Source organism: Cryptomeria japonica, chromosome 3 (genome assembly GCF_030272615.1).
Source record: "Cryptomeria japonica chromosome 3, Sugi_1.0, whole genome shotgun sequence".
In the NCBI taxonomy this organism is placed as follows: Eukaryota; Viridiplantae; Streptophyta; class Pinopsida; order Cupressales; family Cupressaceae; genus Cryptomeria; species Cryptomeria japonica.
Genome location: NC_081407.1, coordinates 796813669 through 796830755, shown reverse-complemented (window position 1 = coordinate 796830755; position 17087 = coordinate 796813669). Strand labels below are relative to the sequence as shown.

The 17087-nt window shown below is 34.1% G+C and overlaps 1 protein-coding gene across 2 annotated transcripts in view; it reads left to right on the top strand.

Moving 5' to 3' along the window:
* The first annotated feature begins 2478 nt into the window (after positions 1–2478).
* Positions 2479–17087, top strand: part of LOC131075837 (SNF1-related protein kinase regulatory subunit gamma-1-like) — a 108926-nt gene continuing 94317 nt past the window's right edge. Inside the window, exons 1-2 of one of the 2 annotated variants that reach the window (XM_058012758.2) lie at positions 2479–2637; positions 2780–2841. The gene's annotated coding sequence lies outside the window, so the exon portion shown is untranslated. Of the gene's footprint in view, positions 2638–2667; positions 2842–17087 lie in introns of those variants that run through there. The other variant, XM_059218586.1, reaches the window with a different exon arrangement.

The window sequence follows — 17087 nt, the reverse complement described above, 5'->3', positions numbered from 1 at the left end:
TTACATTTTCTATATTTAAATTTGGTGGAAACATATTGTCAATATTTGGTACAAGTATATTAAATTGGTCAATTGAATGTTATAAAAATAGAGCATACTATTTTATATGAGAATGAAAAACCTAATATATGAAAGGATCAAAAGGCTCATGTAGCATAATTTTTAGACTATTCTTAACACTGAATTTAACCATGTCCGAATACAATATTTTATGATGTTTTGATCATCAAAAAAATATTAAATTTGATGCTTTTCATTTCTTCAAGCTTAAAATAAAACATAAGAAGTAAGAGACCTAAAACAAAGATAAAATGTACATGCCAATATTAACAAAGTCAATTTTTTTTTTTGCTTCATTGTGAGTCATTCTTTCCCGGATAGTTAATTGTACTCAATATGTTTTCCAAAAATAAATGCTTGCCTTTACGGAATGCCATTAACATTTTCCCCAACACAATTTATTTTCTAGATGACAATTTTCAAGTTGTTAGTGTGACAGATGCTTTTGATTATGTGTTGAATCAAAGTTTTTTTAAAATCTTCTATTCAATAAATTATTACTCATGCTCATATATTAAAGGTAAACAATTTCTTTTTTTTTTCTTTTTTTTGGACCTATAAATGTGTTTTAGTATCTTGTTTTTCATACTTCAAGCTAAGTGTGCCTATGAAATTATTTGGTCATCTAAGTTCTATGTTGAAGCAATTTTTTGTTACAATATTCTATGGAACAAACTATTTTTCATGCTCACATATCCAAGGTAACCAAGGTTCTCTTTTCTCTTTGTTGGACATATTAATGAATTTAAGGCATTGATTCTCTATTCCCACAAATATTTTTGAGTTTAAGTCAATGATTTAAATTTCATTTGTATGTAAATTCCTACTACTATACTAAATCTTGCAAAGTACCTTGTTAGCAACAACCAATAAACATAATCTCCATAAAAAAATTGTATATATTCATATTAAAAAAAAGTGTGTAACACCCAAATATCACATATAAATATTCTGGTCAAATAAAGTGTAAACGTATTCAACAAACACCTAAATATCTCACACAAATAACCTAATAATGTTAGGTGTAAATTCATACTAGAAACACCCAAATATTTCATACAAATAACTCATGAATGTAAGGTGTACATTCATTTTAGAAACACTAAAATTTCTCACACAAATAACATGATGATGTTAAGTATAGATACATTCCAAAACACCATAACATCTCATACAAATAACCTTGGATCAATGTATTATGTAGGTTCATGCTAGATACACCTAACATTTTCGCACAAATAACCTAATAATGTAAGTTGTAGATTTCTTTCAATATGAAGTATGATTTCTTTCCAACAACACTAGAGCCCTAGTAACTCAAGCCAAAAAGCTCTAAAATCAAATTTATTCTATAATTTTTTTTATATAATATACCATAGATGGTACAAAGTACAAATCCATCAAGCCTTGCTCAAACATCCTTTATTTTCTTAACAACTAGATAATAGAAATAATAGTTTGTATATACCATTAAGTAAAGTTGGCTATCTTGAATAGATAATCACTAGTAAAATGCCTACATTATGTCAAGCATAGATCAAAGGTAGACAAGTGGTGGTAAAATGCCTACATTATGTCAAGCATAGATCAAAGGTAGACAAGTGGTGTATAATAATAGAGCCATCTGATCAACCCTCTTGGTAGTACAAGTAACATTGAGTGGAAGAAACAAGCCAAAAATGCAATGTGAGATCCCACAAAACCAAGAGATAAATATGGCACCCTCATTGAATAAGTAGCACCTATAATCAAATATGGGTTAGGCACATCTACCTCCACAATGAAAACTAACGATATCATCATTACCATCATTGTCATAACTAGAAGTAGTGCATAAATTTTGTTGAAATATGTTCCTACCGTCTCCATACCCAAGTGTATATACGTAGTAATTTGGTCATCTAAGAAAAAAAATAGACATTCTTTATTTTCATGGTCTACACAATGGAAATATATAACATGATAGGTACATTAATTCATAAGAATACCATGTCTTATAAATTATATTAGTTGCCACTCTCTTATTAGTGTCAACCTTTTATGAAGATACTATTGTCTTTAAAATAAAGAAGCATAAATCAAGAAAATTTGTGCAAATTGAGATTAATTATGGAATGTAAAAAATCATAACTTTGCTCTATAAAATGCAATTTGTAATGGATGCATAGTTGATTTGAAGCTATTAGTTCTCCATTGAGACATTTGTTGCACAAACAATATTATTTGTTAAATGACCTACAAATTGACCTCGTCTAGATACTACACAAACATATATAAAAAAAACCACAAAAATTTCTTTAATTGACCTTCCACAATTCTTCAGTACCCATTGCACACCAAAGTGCAATTGCTAGTTTTTATGCGATACAGGTTTAAAGTTACATATTTTCCGTGTGACACAATCAGACCGTTGGAATAATTTTTGTGACGAATGGTAAATCTCGAAGCCTACAAAGTCTAGTTCACCTCTGATCACCCATGATTGGTGGGGTCATGAGCTTCACATGCTTATTTAGGTGTCCTTTTTCTCCACTCCCACCTGGCAGCCTGGACACTTGGCATCCATGGCCTCAAAAGGTGGTCAATGTTTTCTATCTTTCTCAATCTGAATTGATTCTTATTTGATTTCCCTTGAACTATCTTGTATCTTCAATTCATGGAAGGATCACCTCACTTCTGTTGACGGTTTTTTTAAGATAATTTGGCTTTGGTGATTTAGGTATTTGCAGAGCAAAAAGATTGCCCAAGTGCTCAACGATAAAATCCTCTGGTTCGTTTCAGGTAAGTATCTCAACTAAATGCTCCACGCATTTCTGGCGTTTTCGAGTTCCTCGGACCTGAATAGCTTTTAATATATTAACTTGCCCATTGGATTTGAAAATAAAATAAACCAGGATGAGCTCTGCTTTAATATCGCAAATATAACTCCTAACGAATTACATTTTACATATTACATGAGAAAGAGGGTTTGGTTTGGTTGTAGATATGACTCAGAGCTTATGTTTATTAGGGAACTAAATTCACTGTCATGAATTCACGACCTGGCAGAACTGCATTATGAATTTTGATGCTGTTGGAGGACCACTCTACACTACAGATTGTAAAAGGAAATAGTTCAGTGGTAGAACATCCCACCAACAAATGGGAGGTCCTAGGTTTGAGTCTTAGGTTGGTTTTCGGAAAACTAACAGATGTTTCTCTCTTTCATGGAGATTTATATGTGAGCATTTCAGCTCATCCTATGTAGTGCTCCTGAATGCAGATTTGAAACTACGTCCTCCACCAAAAAAATAAAGGAAGTGCCATAGGCATCTGAATTCAGTACTTAAGCCCTTCCGTTTCGTACCTTTCAAACCCTTCAAGCAGTTGCGAGCCTAAAGATTTATGCCATTCCATTTTTTTTTAACATGTTTCATGGCCATATGAGTCTGGAGCTCTGACATCCTGCCACCAAGGTCTTATGGACATTTGAAATATGAGCACTTATGCTCATCCCACTTCAAGTCTCCGAGCTCGCTTACTCTTACTCATGGTAAATATTAAAATTACGTTCATGCAAATTTTTTAATGGGCATTTGATTCTGGACTTATCTCATTTTTATGTCTACAAGCCCTCTTACAATTGACAAGGTAAAAATGATGCTTATGGGGGTTTTTCATGGGGCTTTTGAGTCTGAGATCCGCTACAAAAAGTTTCATGAACATGAGCACTTGAATTTAGGCACCTAAGCTCTTTCTATTTCATAGCTTCACGCCCTTCTATCAACGGTAAGATCAAATAATTAAGCTCATTCCATGTTTTTTAAACGTGTCTCAGAGGAATTTGAATCTGGATACTTATGCTTATCCCATTTCACGTCTCCAAGTCCTCTTATACTTATCACATTTCATTTTTACAAGCCCTCTTACGGTTGGTAAGATTAGAAAATTATGCTTATGCCATTTTTTATGGGAATCTGATTAGGTGCTATGCATAGAATATCTCACGAGCAATGGGCATTTGAATATGGGGTTTGGCTACAGAAAGTCTTGTGAGCATTGGCATGTGAATCTGGAGCGCTGCCACCCTGCCACCAAAGTCTTACGGACATTTGAAATATACTTGGCTTATCTCACTTCATTTCTCCGAATTTTTAAATGGGCGTTTGATTCTGGACTTACGCTTGGTAAGATTAGAAAATTATGGTCATGCCATTTTTTATGGGAATCTGAATAGGTGCTATGCATAGAATATCTCACGAGCAATGGGCATTTGAATATGGGGCTTGGCTACAGAAAGTCTTGTGAGCATTGGTATGTGAATCTGGAGCGCTGCCACCCTGCCACCCTGCCACCAAAGTCTTATGGACATTTGAAATATGAGCACTTGGCTTATCTCACTTCATTTCTCCGAGTTAAATGGGCATTTGATTCTGGACTTACCCATTTTATGTCTACAAGCCCTCTTACACTTGATAAGGTAAAATTATGCTTGGGGGATTTTTTCATGGGCATTTGAGTCTCAGGTCTGCTACAAAAAGTTCACGCACATGAGCACTTGAATTTAGGCATTTAGGCTCTTTCCATTTCATATCTTCAAGCCCTTCTATCAACGGTAAGATTAAATAATTAAGCTCATTTCATTTTTTTAAAATCTGTCTCAGGGGCATTTGAGTCTGAGATCCGCTAAATTTTTTTTTATGAACATGAGCACTTGAATTTAGGCACTTAAGCTCTTTCCATTTCATACCTTCAAGCTATCAACGGTAAGATTAAATAATTAAGTTCATTCCATTTTTAAAAAATCTGTCTCAGGGGCATTTGAGTCTGAAATCCGCTACAAAAGTTTCATGAACATGAGCATTTGAATTTAGGCACTTAAGCTCTTTCTTTTTTAAAATCTGTCTCAGGGGCATTTGAGTCTGAGATCCACTACAGAAGTTTCATGAACATGAGCACTTGAATTTAGGCACTTAAGCTCTTTGAGCCTCTTTCCATTTCATATCTTCAAGCCCTTCTGTCAACGGTAAGATTAAATAATTAAGCTTATTCCATTTTTTAAAAATCTGTCTCAGGGGCATTTGAATTTGGGGCCCATCCACAAAAGTCCAGAGAATATTTGAATCTGGGTCTCCAAGTCCTCTTATCGCATTTCTTGTTTCAAGCCCTCTTACCCTTGGTAAAATTGGAAAATTATGGTCATGCCTTTTTTCATACGGGAATCTGAATTGGTATTCTGCATAGAAAGTTTCATGAGCATGGGCATTTCAACTGGGGCTTGGCTACTGAAAGTCTTGTGAGTATTGGTACTTGAATCAAGTTACTTGAGATTGTCCCACTTCATACCTTATTTCCTGCTATGAATGGAAAGATTTCTGGATTAAAGAATGCTCATTATTCCATGGGTATTTCAATCTGGGGCTCTGCCACAAAAGTGTTATGGACACTTGAATTTAAGTACTTATGATCATCCCATTTCATGTCTCCAAACCCTTGTACTCTTGGTAAGGTTAGAAAATTATGTTCTTGACATTTTTTCATGGTCATTTGAATCTGGTCTCAGCTACAAAAGGTCTCACAAGTATGTGCTTTCAAATTTGGGCTCTTACCATTTCCTACCTTCAAGCCTTCTCAATGTTGAGACTAAAGTATTATACTCATTCCATTTTTTGACATCTCATGGACATTTGAATCTAGGTAGTTATGGTCATCCCATTTCACATCTGCAAGCCCTTTTACTCTTGGTAAGATTAGAAGGTTATTCTCATCCCATTTTTCATTCACATATGAATCTGAGCATTGCTAGCAAGAGTCTCATAAGTATGGGCATTGTCATCAAAAGTTGCATAAGCATGTGGATTTGAATCTGGGCACTTATAATCATCCCATTAAATGCCTTCATATGCGCTTAATCCTTTTAATATTAAAAATTATGCTTATGCCATTTGAATGTGTTAAAAGTCACATGGAAATTTGAATTTGGGCACTTAAGCATATCCCATTTCATGTTTTCAAGCCCTCTCACTGGCGATGAGATTACAGAAGTATGCTTATGCTAAATTGGGTTGGCCATGTCAAGATAGGAATGGTGATAATAGGGTGTGTATCATAGTAAGCATGATAAGTTAATAACCCAATGCTTACACGTTGGTCTGGTCAAAGTGTGAATGTTTATTTATTTATTTGGAGTTCAAAGGAGAAAATTTTTGCATTCTTCCAAATAATTACAAAAAGTACAATAAGATAATTTAATTTTTCTCCTTATCAAATTTTTTCAAGTATTTGCACTTGATTAGCTTTTTGTTATGTCTTTATCTCACAGATAGTACTAACTAGTGTTTCTTCAAGTTTCTGAGGTGGGGAGATGAAGTTTTGTGGATGGAAAAAATTTAGATTTGGGGGATTGTGGGTGACAGAAAAGCACATAATAGTTCACTTAGACTCGACTAGGACATTCAAGGCTAAAATTTTTCAGACTTGACAAAACTCAGGAACTTGAAAAAAATGCTTAGTCTTAAATTTCTTAAAAAACTATGTTACCCTGAGTTTCTGGGACGGGGACGACAGGGGACGGGGGTACGCGTTTCCGGGACGGTGGTTTTTTTTGCCAATTTTGGGGACAGCTAGGGGACGGCAAAGGGGACAGCTATATAAAAATAGGAAAAAGTAAAATTTATAGGGAAATTTAAATATGCATATGAAAACATGGATAAAGCATGCACATATACATTATAGAACCTTAACATATAAGAACTAGCAGAGTTCTTATGCCAAATTTGTGTTAAATTGAGAGTCAAGGTCAAATTGCTTATATAATTCATTGTCAAAATTCACTGTCAATATGCAGAATTTATGGGGACGTCCCCTAGGAGTCCCCTGTCCCCGGGACGTCTCTGGGACGGGGATGCCTGAAAAAAATACTGGGGACGCGTCCCCGGGTAACGAAGTTAAAAAATATAAATTTTATTCTAAGGACAATTACAAAATGTATCAAGTGGGGCAATAATATATTGGAAAAGTGTTTTCTATTATATTTGAAATTTTGAATACATACATTTTTGCATCAACGTGCAAATATAACAGCCCATTGATAACTGATACGAATTTATGATGATTTTCATTGAAAAGCATTATCATAAATTGCGTATCTGTGCAAGTTACAAATTATAGGAACTTACAATTTCCTCTTTTCTATTCACGTGGAAAATTTGGGAGACAGGCTAGTCCCTAAAATTTGCTCTTCAAATACACTATAAAATGAAAATCACTCCAATTCACTCAAGAATACTCAAATGCTGGTGTGAGCTTGAGTTGTGGGCATGTAGGGGCTAGAAAGCAAAAATGGTGTGCAAACTGCATCAAACTTTCTATTGTGTGTCTTGCTAGTTTAATACTTAGAATGGTGCAAGTTAGAGGCCTAAACTCGTTAATTACTTGGTCTTGGTGAGCAGCAAGTTTATAATACATAAATTTGTTTCAAAAAGGAAAACTTAGGAAAACTTGGATCTACGGTTTGTATCATAGTAGCATTACTTGGAATTGGAATTGACTTGGTAAACTAAAAGTATAAATAGAACTTATTATTTAGATATAATTGGATTTTTTTTTTTTTCCAGAACTAGAGTAGGTTATGAGGACGGGAGCCTGCAACAAGGTTGAGGGGCAATGCGCTTTGTGGGGTTTGAGGGTAGTGCCCTTAGTGTGTCATGTTTTTTTATCCTCTCTGCTTGCAAAAAGTAAATTGCAATGATGTAAATGATAAATAATGAAAACAAAAAAATGAATCCAGGCCATGTGCCCCCATAAAGGGTTAGATTTTTTTTCTTGTTTTAAGTGTTTTTGAAAGGGTTTGAGACATCATAGTTATGTTAGGAATGACATAGGCAAACAGTAGTCCTTGTAGTATTAATCATGATTAAAAACCCTATGAGTATTAGTGTCTAATCATGTAGAAAGTGTATTTGTAGGCCTATAATAAAAAATGGGTATAACATTCATAGCCATGGGTAATGCAATCAACTATTTATCATCACCTTTTGTCATGCTTGATGGAAATTCATGTGATCATTGTGAGCCATCAGATTCGTTAAGACAAATGTACACACTTTCCATTTCATGTCATCTAGGGGTTTTATCCTTAAACTATTGTAGTTAGACATTATAATAGTTATTAACATTTTGGGTTCTATGATTAGACCATACAATAGTCATCAACATTTAGATTTTAATTGAAATAATTAATGGCATGTTTAGGTAAGTTATTTAAAATGAATTTGAGAGGAGAATGAGAGAAAACAATAAACCAAATGAATGCACATGGATTGAGAACCTGAATTTTGGGAAAAAAGTCCAACAAAATTGAGGAAATAATTTTCTTTCTAGTATCTTTCTGTTATTGGCAATGATAAGTACAATCTTAGGCCTCTTGACTACACAACCAATGTAAAAAAACAATGTTCAATCCCCAAAATCACTTGCAAAAGCTTTTAGCTCTTTAACGCTCTTTCTTAATTTTGTCCTGAATACATTCTACTTGTGCACTTGGACACATTTGGAATTTACTTTAATTCCACTCATTAATTTTTAGAATGCATTTACAACATTAATCGATATGCTTACACAAGCTGGAATAGAAGATGAAATTATGCTAGGAAGTCAAAAAGTACACAATTTAGAATGTCATAGGCTTTTTTTTTGATGATTATGAAACTACTACTTTCCAATATGAGTATTATTCAATTAATTTTTACTAGTAGGGAATTATAAAATCACCACTTTCTCCACTGTCCAGTGGAGATGATTAGGAAACTACCACTTTCTAGGTTGAGTGATTGTAAAATTGCTGATTTTTAATAGGGGTTAAAACAAAACTATTCTTGATTGAAAGAAAACCACCACTTTTTTGAAATATTTGCCCTCTTACTTTTGGAAGCCATAACTCTTAAATACGAACTCAACATGAGGTGTTTTGTTTTTTTAAATTGCATAAAGTTTCAAGATGAATCTAAGTATTTAAGAACCTTCAACTTTGGGTACCACCAAAGTAGTGTTTTGGACCCTACAACATTTGTCCTTTGACTAATGACCATTATCATGGTGTTGGAGTTTGACTTAACTGAGTTTTAGATGGCACTCCCCCCATATAGAGGATCTTGGTCCCCAAAATCTATGAAGACTCAAAATAAGAGGGGATGACATGACTACCACCTTACTTTGCACCATAAATGAAAAATTCATGAAGATCTTTAAAACTTGTCTCTCCAACTATGCAAAGGATTTTGGAAGGCCAATGCACATAAAATCAAAGTTGCATGTGTTAATGAATTGTAGCTTCGATCGGATTATTCCTATACATTGTTGATATTAATTTAGACATACATTGATATTGAGTATCGATATCCACATTGCTGATATCAATATCATACTATGCTATCAATGATAGCATACTACGATACCAATATCATATATATTAATGTTGCATTGATGTCATTACAGTTCGATAATGAGTATCGACCTTGGTTAAAATTACAATATGAATCGATATTAGTATCGATGATAATTAACAGCCAACACACGTTGATTAACATTAGTTTGTGTTCAGTGGACAGACATGTCTACGTAGAGACATGTCTCTATGTGGACTATGTCCGCATAGAGACATGTCCCTACGGAGACATGTCTCCACTCGTTAATATTTATATTCGATCCAATATGACTTGGGAGGTACCGAAATCGATAAGTGCTAAACAAGTCTCAGCAATATATATATATTTTGGAATCTTTGGATCAAGGATATATCGACAGCATTATATATACAGTTCTGATCTGCATTGCAATCTCATTGTATTGAAGCATCTCCTTATTAATATTGATATTAAGAATTCTGCAGATTGATATATATTCATATTACATTGATATTAATATATATCTAAGAAGAAATTATAGAGACATTGTGATCAACATATTATATAGAAAAAATTAAAAATACTATAACCTCTAAATTTGATCAAACTTTAACATGGTATCAGAGCTAGCATAAGGAAGATCCGATCAGATTGATAAAGAGAGGCAAACTAACCACCATTAAATTCTCTAGAATTTTATATTAAGCAAAATGGTGAATGGTGTTAGAGTTGAGGACTGACTTGAAGGAGCTGCAAATTTTGTATCTTGGAAATTTAGAATCATGCTTGCACTAAGAGAACATGATTTGAACGCATTTGTGGAGAAGGCAATACCAAGGCTATAAAGATACTAGTGGATGCAGTGAAGGATCACATAGTTCCAATCATATCCAAACTAGATACAACATATCAAATGTTCACAACTCTAGAGAACATGTATGAAATAAATAATACCAGCAGGGCTCTTTCTCTAAAACAGCAACTCCACCATGTCAAGATGAACAAGGGAGAAACCATCACGTCTTACTTCTTGAGGATAACAGAGTTAAGAGATCAGCTATCCACCATTGGACACATAATTGATAGCAAGGAGTTAACAATGCTGGCTCTCAACAAACTCCCTACATCATGGGAAGCATTCATACAAGGGATAAGTGCTCGATCTAAACTTCCTAAGTTTGATCGTTTAAAAACCGACTGCATTCAAGAAGAGTCAAGGCTGATAACTAGAGGAATTGGATTAAACATCTCAAATGAAGAGATTCAAGTCTTAAATTCTAATTCTCATAAGAAAGGGAAGAAAGGCAACTTCAAACGGAAGAAAGGAAAGGACTCCCATGGAAAATGCTCATTCAAGAGAAAAAGGGACATGTCTAAAGTACAATGCTTTAGGTGTGACAGATATGAACACCTTGCAATGAAGTGTCCGGATAGGCCTAAGCCTCAAACCTCCCTAGCAGAAGTTAGTAAAACAAGCTCAGATAAGGACTCTGAAAGACTTGATTTTATTCAGCCCTATCAAGCCAAGTATCTACCAACCTTAATACTTGGGTCATAGACGGTGGAGCATCCCGACATATAATAGGATTTAGAGAACATTTGATAGCCTAGTGGAAAATTCAGATGAAGAAGTCACCATTGGAGATGATTCCAAATACCCTGTGAAAGGAATCGGAACCTGCACTATTCAACTAAAATCAGGCATCTCTCTTCAACTGAAAGGTATATTGTTTGTGCCGGGTATCAAGCGAAATTTGGTTCCATTTCAGCCCTTGAAGACAAAGGATACTGAATTACTTTCATGGATGGTAAAGTTCCTGCATGGCCTAAGAACTCAAATATAAAGAAAGCTCACACCATAGGAATTCGACATGGATGCCTATACAAACTTTGCACTCCTTTTCAAGCCTTAATTCATGAATCTTCTACTACAAGTGAGATATGGCATAGAAGATTAGGGCATCTTCACTTTCGGGCGTTGCCTTCAATAGAGAAAATTGTGACAGGCTTACCTAAACTAAAACGAGATCATGAAGGAACTTGCAAAGGGTGTGCCTTAGGAAAGAACACAAAGGGCACCTTTCATAGTAGTGAAAGTAAATATAAAAATGTATTAGAACTCATTCATACAAATTTATGTGGACCTATGACTGTAACCTCTTTAGGAGGATTTTTGTACTATGTTATTTTTGTAGATGAGTACTCTAGGAAAACATGGATGTATTTTTTGAAATGTAAAGAGTCTAATGAAGTCCTTATAAGATTTAAGGAATTCAAGGCTCTAGTAGAGAATATGTCAGGCAAAAGAATCAAAACCCTAAGGTCAGATAATGGGGGGGAATACATTTATGATAACTTCAAAGACTTTTGTAATAATGTTGGGATTAAGAGGGAGTTCACTGTTCCTTACAACCCTCAACAAAATGGGGTAGCAGAAAGGAAAAATAGAACTATTGTAGAAGTAGCCAAAGCTATGATGCATGACCAAAACCTTCATACCTCCTTTTGGGCTGAAGCCTCTAGTACTGTTGTTTACATTCAAAATAGATGTCCTCACTCCCTTCTAGATAACAAAACCCCTGAAGAAGCATTTACAGGGATAAAACCTGACATAAGTCATTTTAGAATCTTTGGTTGTCTCGTTTACATCCACATACCCAAAGAGAAAAGATCTAAGCTAGAACCCTCAGGGAAAAAAGGGAATATTTGTTGGCTACATCGAATCATCTAAAGCCTATAGAATTTATATCCTTGGACAAAATTAATTGAACTAAGTAGGGACGTAATATTTGAATAAGATGTTGCATTCAAAAGATCTAAAGACATTAATGAAATTGATGATGAGTCTCCTCTAAATATGGAAGAGGATCACTCTTCTGAGATTCAGAGGGAGACACATGAACCTATAGAAGATAATAATCACAATGAACCTATGGATTCTGCTGACGAGCCTAGAGACCCTACTGTGAATCGTAAAAGACCTCTATGGGTGAGGAAAATGATTCAAGAAGCTGAAAATTATGTAGCTCCAAAAGGACCTTCAAGGAAAGCAAGAGACCTAATAGATATTCCAGCTATGTTGCACTTATGAGTGAAATCATCAAATCAGAACCTTCTAGTGTTGAGGAAGCCTTCAAACATCAAGTTTGGAAAGATGCCATGACAGAAGAATACCAATCTATACTTAAGAACAATGTTTGGGACATTGTACCTAGACCAAAAGACAAATCAGTAGTTTCATCTAAATGGCTCTTCAAAATCAAACATGCTACAAATGGGAGCATTGAAAAATATAAAGCAAGGTTTGTTGCCAGAGGTTTTTCACAAAAGGAGGGAATTGATTATGAAGAAACATTTGTTCCAGTTGCTCGATATACCTCTGTCAGGGCTGTGATTGCTATTGCCGCATCAAAGGGATGGAAGATTCACCAAATGGATGTGAAGATTGCTTTTCTTAATGGCATAATAGAAGAGGAAGTGTACCTAGAGCAACTTGAGAGATTTGTGGTACATGGAAATGGTTCTCATGTTTGCAAATTAAATAAGGCTCTATATGGTCTTAAACAGGCTCCTCGAGCCTGTTATGGGAGGATAGACAACTATCTTTCAGGATTAGGTTTCTCCAAGAATGATACAGATTCGAACCTTTACTTCAAAGTAATAAATGGTGACATGTTGATTCTCATTCTTTATGTTGATGACTTGTTGATTACAAGAGAAGACCATCTCATCACCAAGTGTAAACAAGACCTAGCATCTGAATTTGACGTGAAGGACTTGGGTCTTCTACACTATTTTCTTGGTTTAGAAGTATGGCAACAGGCTGATGGTATTATCCTAAATCAAGGAAAATACACTATTGACATTTTGAAAAGGTTCGGAATGATGGATTGTAAAACAATGTCTACACCCATGGAGACAAATCTACATAAGTTAAAAGAAGCGGCAACAAACTAAGAATTAGTAAATTCCACTCTCTACCGATAGATAATTGGGTCCTTGATGTACTTGGTCAACACCAGACTAGATATTTGTTATGCAACAAATGCACTCAGTCAGTTTATGTGTGAACCAAGACATTTACACTTAGTTGCAGCAAAACATATTCTGAGATACTTGCGTGGCACAATTGAATATGGATTAAGATATAATAATGTAGATCTAAATCTGCATGGATATACTGATTCAGATTGGGCTAGAAGTGTAGTTGATCGTAAGAGTACTTCGGGGTGTTGCTCCAGCTTAGGATCAACCATGATTTCCTAGTTCAACAGGAAGCAATCTTTAGTTGCACAGAGTTCCACTGAAGCCGAGTACATTGCAGCATCTATGGGAGCTCGAGAAGCGTGTGGTTAAGAAAACTTCTTGTAGGATTGTTTGGACAATCCTTGGATCCTACGATCGTCCACTGTGATAACCAAAGTTGTATAAAGCTTTCAGTGAATCCAGCGTTCCATGACAGATCAAAGCACATTGAGATCCCTTACCATTATGTTAGAGACATGGTGGAGAGAAATGTTATTCAATTGAGATATATTAGTACAGGTGAACAAACAACAAACATTCTCACCAAACCTCTCTCCAAAACTAAGGTGGAATACTTTAGAGGTAAGCTTGGTATGGTAGAAATGTAAACTTATCTGAGATTGAGTCTCAACAATATAAATTTATTGTACTAATATATTTGAAAGATGTTTAATGTGTAAACTCTTTTGTCATGTGTGTGATTACATGACTTCATGGGCCCCTGTGAACATCTTGAAAGGTGATGGTCTTTCAATGATGTACATTTGTTCTTATGGTTACTGTTGTAAGGTGACGACTTTACAATAGTTAAACCTTACTATCATGATGGATATCATGTGACTTGATATCCGTGGACATGTCATGATAGTTCATATTTCTTAAGTGATATTAACTGAGTGGTGAGTAACCACAATGAGTTATATTACTGAGATATTTCATGGTGGATATTATGTGACGTAATATCTGTGGATATGCCATGAGCAAATATTCTTTTGGTAGGCATCATGTGACTTGATGCTAGTGCACATACCAGAAAGGATATTGTGAGTATGGTGAATATCATGTGACTTGATATTCGTGGACATGCCATTACTCCTGATGTTACCATGAGGTGACATCATTTATGGTGGATATCATTAGACTTGATATTCGTGGATATGCCATAACTCCTAATATCACATTGAGGTGATATCCCTCCCACACAATATATGGATCTATTGTGTTTACATGAGGATAGTAATCATCCTCCCTAGCTAAGAGGGAGTGTTAATGAATTGTAGCTTTGATCGGATTATTCCTATTGATGAAATCAAATGCATAAGCGGCCTACTGGCCTTGAGCATTTGATCTCTATCCTTCTTCTGTATTCTGCTATGATTATTGGTTATCATTTACATGATTGAAATATAACTATTATTAATCATGCTGTTAATTTTGTTCATATCATTAATGTTAATCATGCTGTTAATACTAATCACATTGTTGACATTAATTTAGACATACATCAATATTGAGTATCGATATCCACATTGCTGATATCGATATCATACTATGCTATCAATGATAGCATCCTATGATACCGATACCATATATACTAATGTTGCATTGATGTCATTATGGTTCGATAATGAGTATCGACCTTGGTTAAAATTACAATATGAATCGATATTAGTATTAACAGCTAACACACGTTGATTAACATTAGTTTGTGTTCAATGGACAAACATGTCTACGTAGAGACATGTCTCTACGTGGACTATGTCCGCGTAGAGACATGTCCCTTTGGAGACATGTCTCCACTCATTAATATTTATATTCGATCCAATATGACTTGGGAGGTACCGAAATCGATAAGTGCTAAACAAGTCTCAACAATATATATATATATATATATATATATATATATATATATATATATATATATATATATATATATATATATATATATATATATATATATATATATATATATATATATATTGGAATCGTTGGATCAAGGATATATTGGCAGCATTATATATACAGTTCCGATATGCATTGCATCTCCTTATTAATATTGATATTAAGAATTCTGCAGATTGATATATATTCATATTACATTGATATTAATATATATCCAAGAAGAAATTATAGAGACATTGTGATCAACATATTATATAGAAAAATTTAAAAATACTATAACCTCTAAATCTGATCAAACTTTAATAGCATGGACATGGATATGGATACAAATATAGATACGGTATCAGGTATCGGATACATATACAACTATTTTTAAGACCCCCAATATGGATGCAGTTGGATACAACATTCGTATAAAACACATACACATATATTTAACACAATTTTCTAAGTTATTAGAGGAGATTTTCATTACTTCAAAAGCAAAATAGACATATAACTGCTACATAAATAATTGTAAGTTGATTTAACAATTTACAATATGCAAAAATAATTTAGTTGCATTGGAAGATAACCCAAAAAATAGGTCATTGAAATAGAAAAACATTTCACTGTCTTTCTCATTTGGTGTAGGTTTTGTTTATACCATTTTTTTTGTTGATAATGAATGAATGAAGTTTTTTTAAATTAAATTTAAGAAGATTTATGTCAAATTTTAAAAAAGAAAATCACATGGTATCCAACATGGTTTGAAAATCAAGGTTGTTTGGACATGCTTGTGTACAATATCAGATACATATTTGGGCTGTATCGGATATGCATTTGTTTTGGATACGGGGATACGCGTGCCCAAGGAGGGACAAAGGAGTTTCTGGCTACTATGCATGAAATTGTTTAAAGAACTTTGCCAACATTTGTTCTTTCCCATGCAAGTGGATTAATCCTTGTGCTTTTGCTCAACATTCTCCTTACTCCAAGGTTTGTGAACCTTAGGCTTATTATGCTAAGTAATTGGTAAAATTAGATTGATTGTATTTACAATGAGCAAGAATGCTCAATAAATAACATACAAGGAATTTACAAAATAGAAAGTTTCTAACAAGAAACTTATGATACAATATATTACATGATTGAGCATTAATAATTAACTTAGGAAAATATTATTTAAGGCTACTCTTCCTTACCCTTTTAAGTATTCAACATGAAGTACTATGCACCCTTGCATGAATGGTACTTGTTAGGCCTTAATGGTACAACTTTGTTATCATACATTTAGGTGCTTCCTAATACAACTCCACACATATCAATAGGTACAACATCTAAAATCATTTCATCCACAATTTAATAGTTAATGACAAACTTTGATCTACATTGCTTATTAATAGACAAATCCAAAGCATAAGGCTGGGAGTGCTGATTAATTTACTACAAAGTTTTCCATTAGGTCTTGAGATATGAAGTTAGTTTGTGAACAATAATCCAAAGATGTAAATATCTTAATCGGCAATAAATCTTTTGGCCGAATTTTTAAAAAAAATTGGGAATCGGGAAAAAATCGGCAAAATTATCTAACATTTGAAAATATATAATTTCTTAAAATATTCTAATAAAACACATGTATACACTAAATTTATAGAACACAGTAGTATATTACTAGTTTCCATCATATATAAATCATAGTTTGAGTCAAATACATACCATATAGCAAAGTGATAT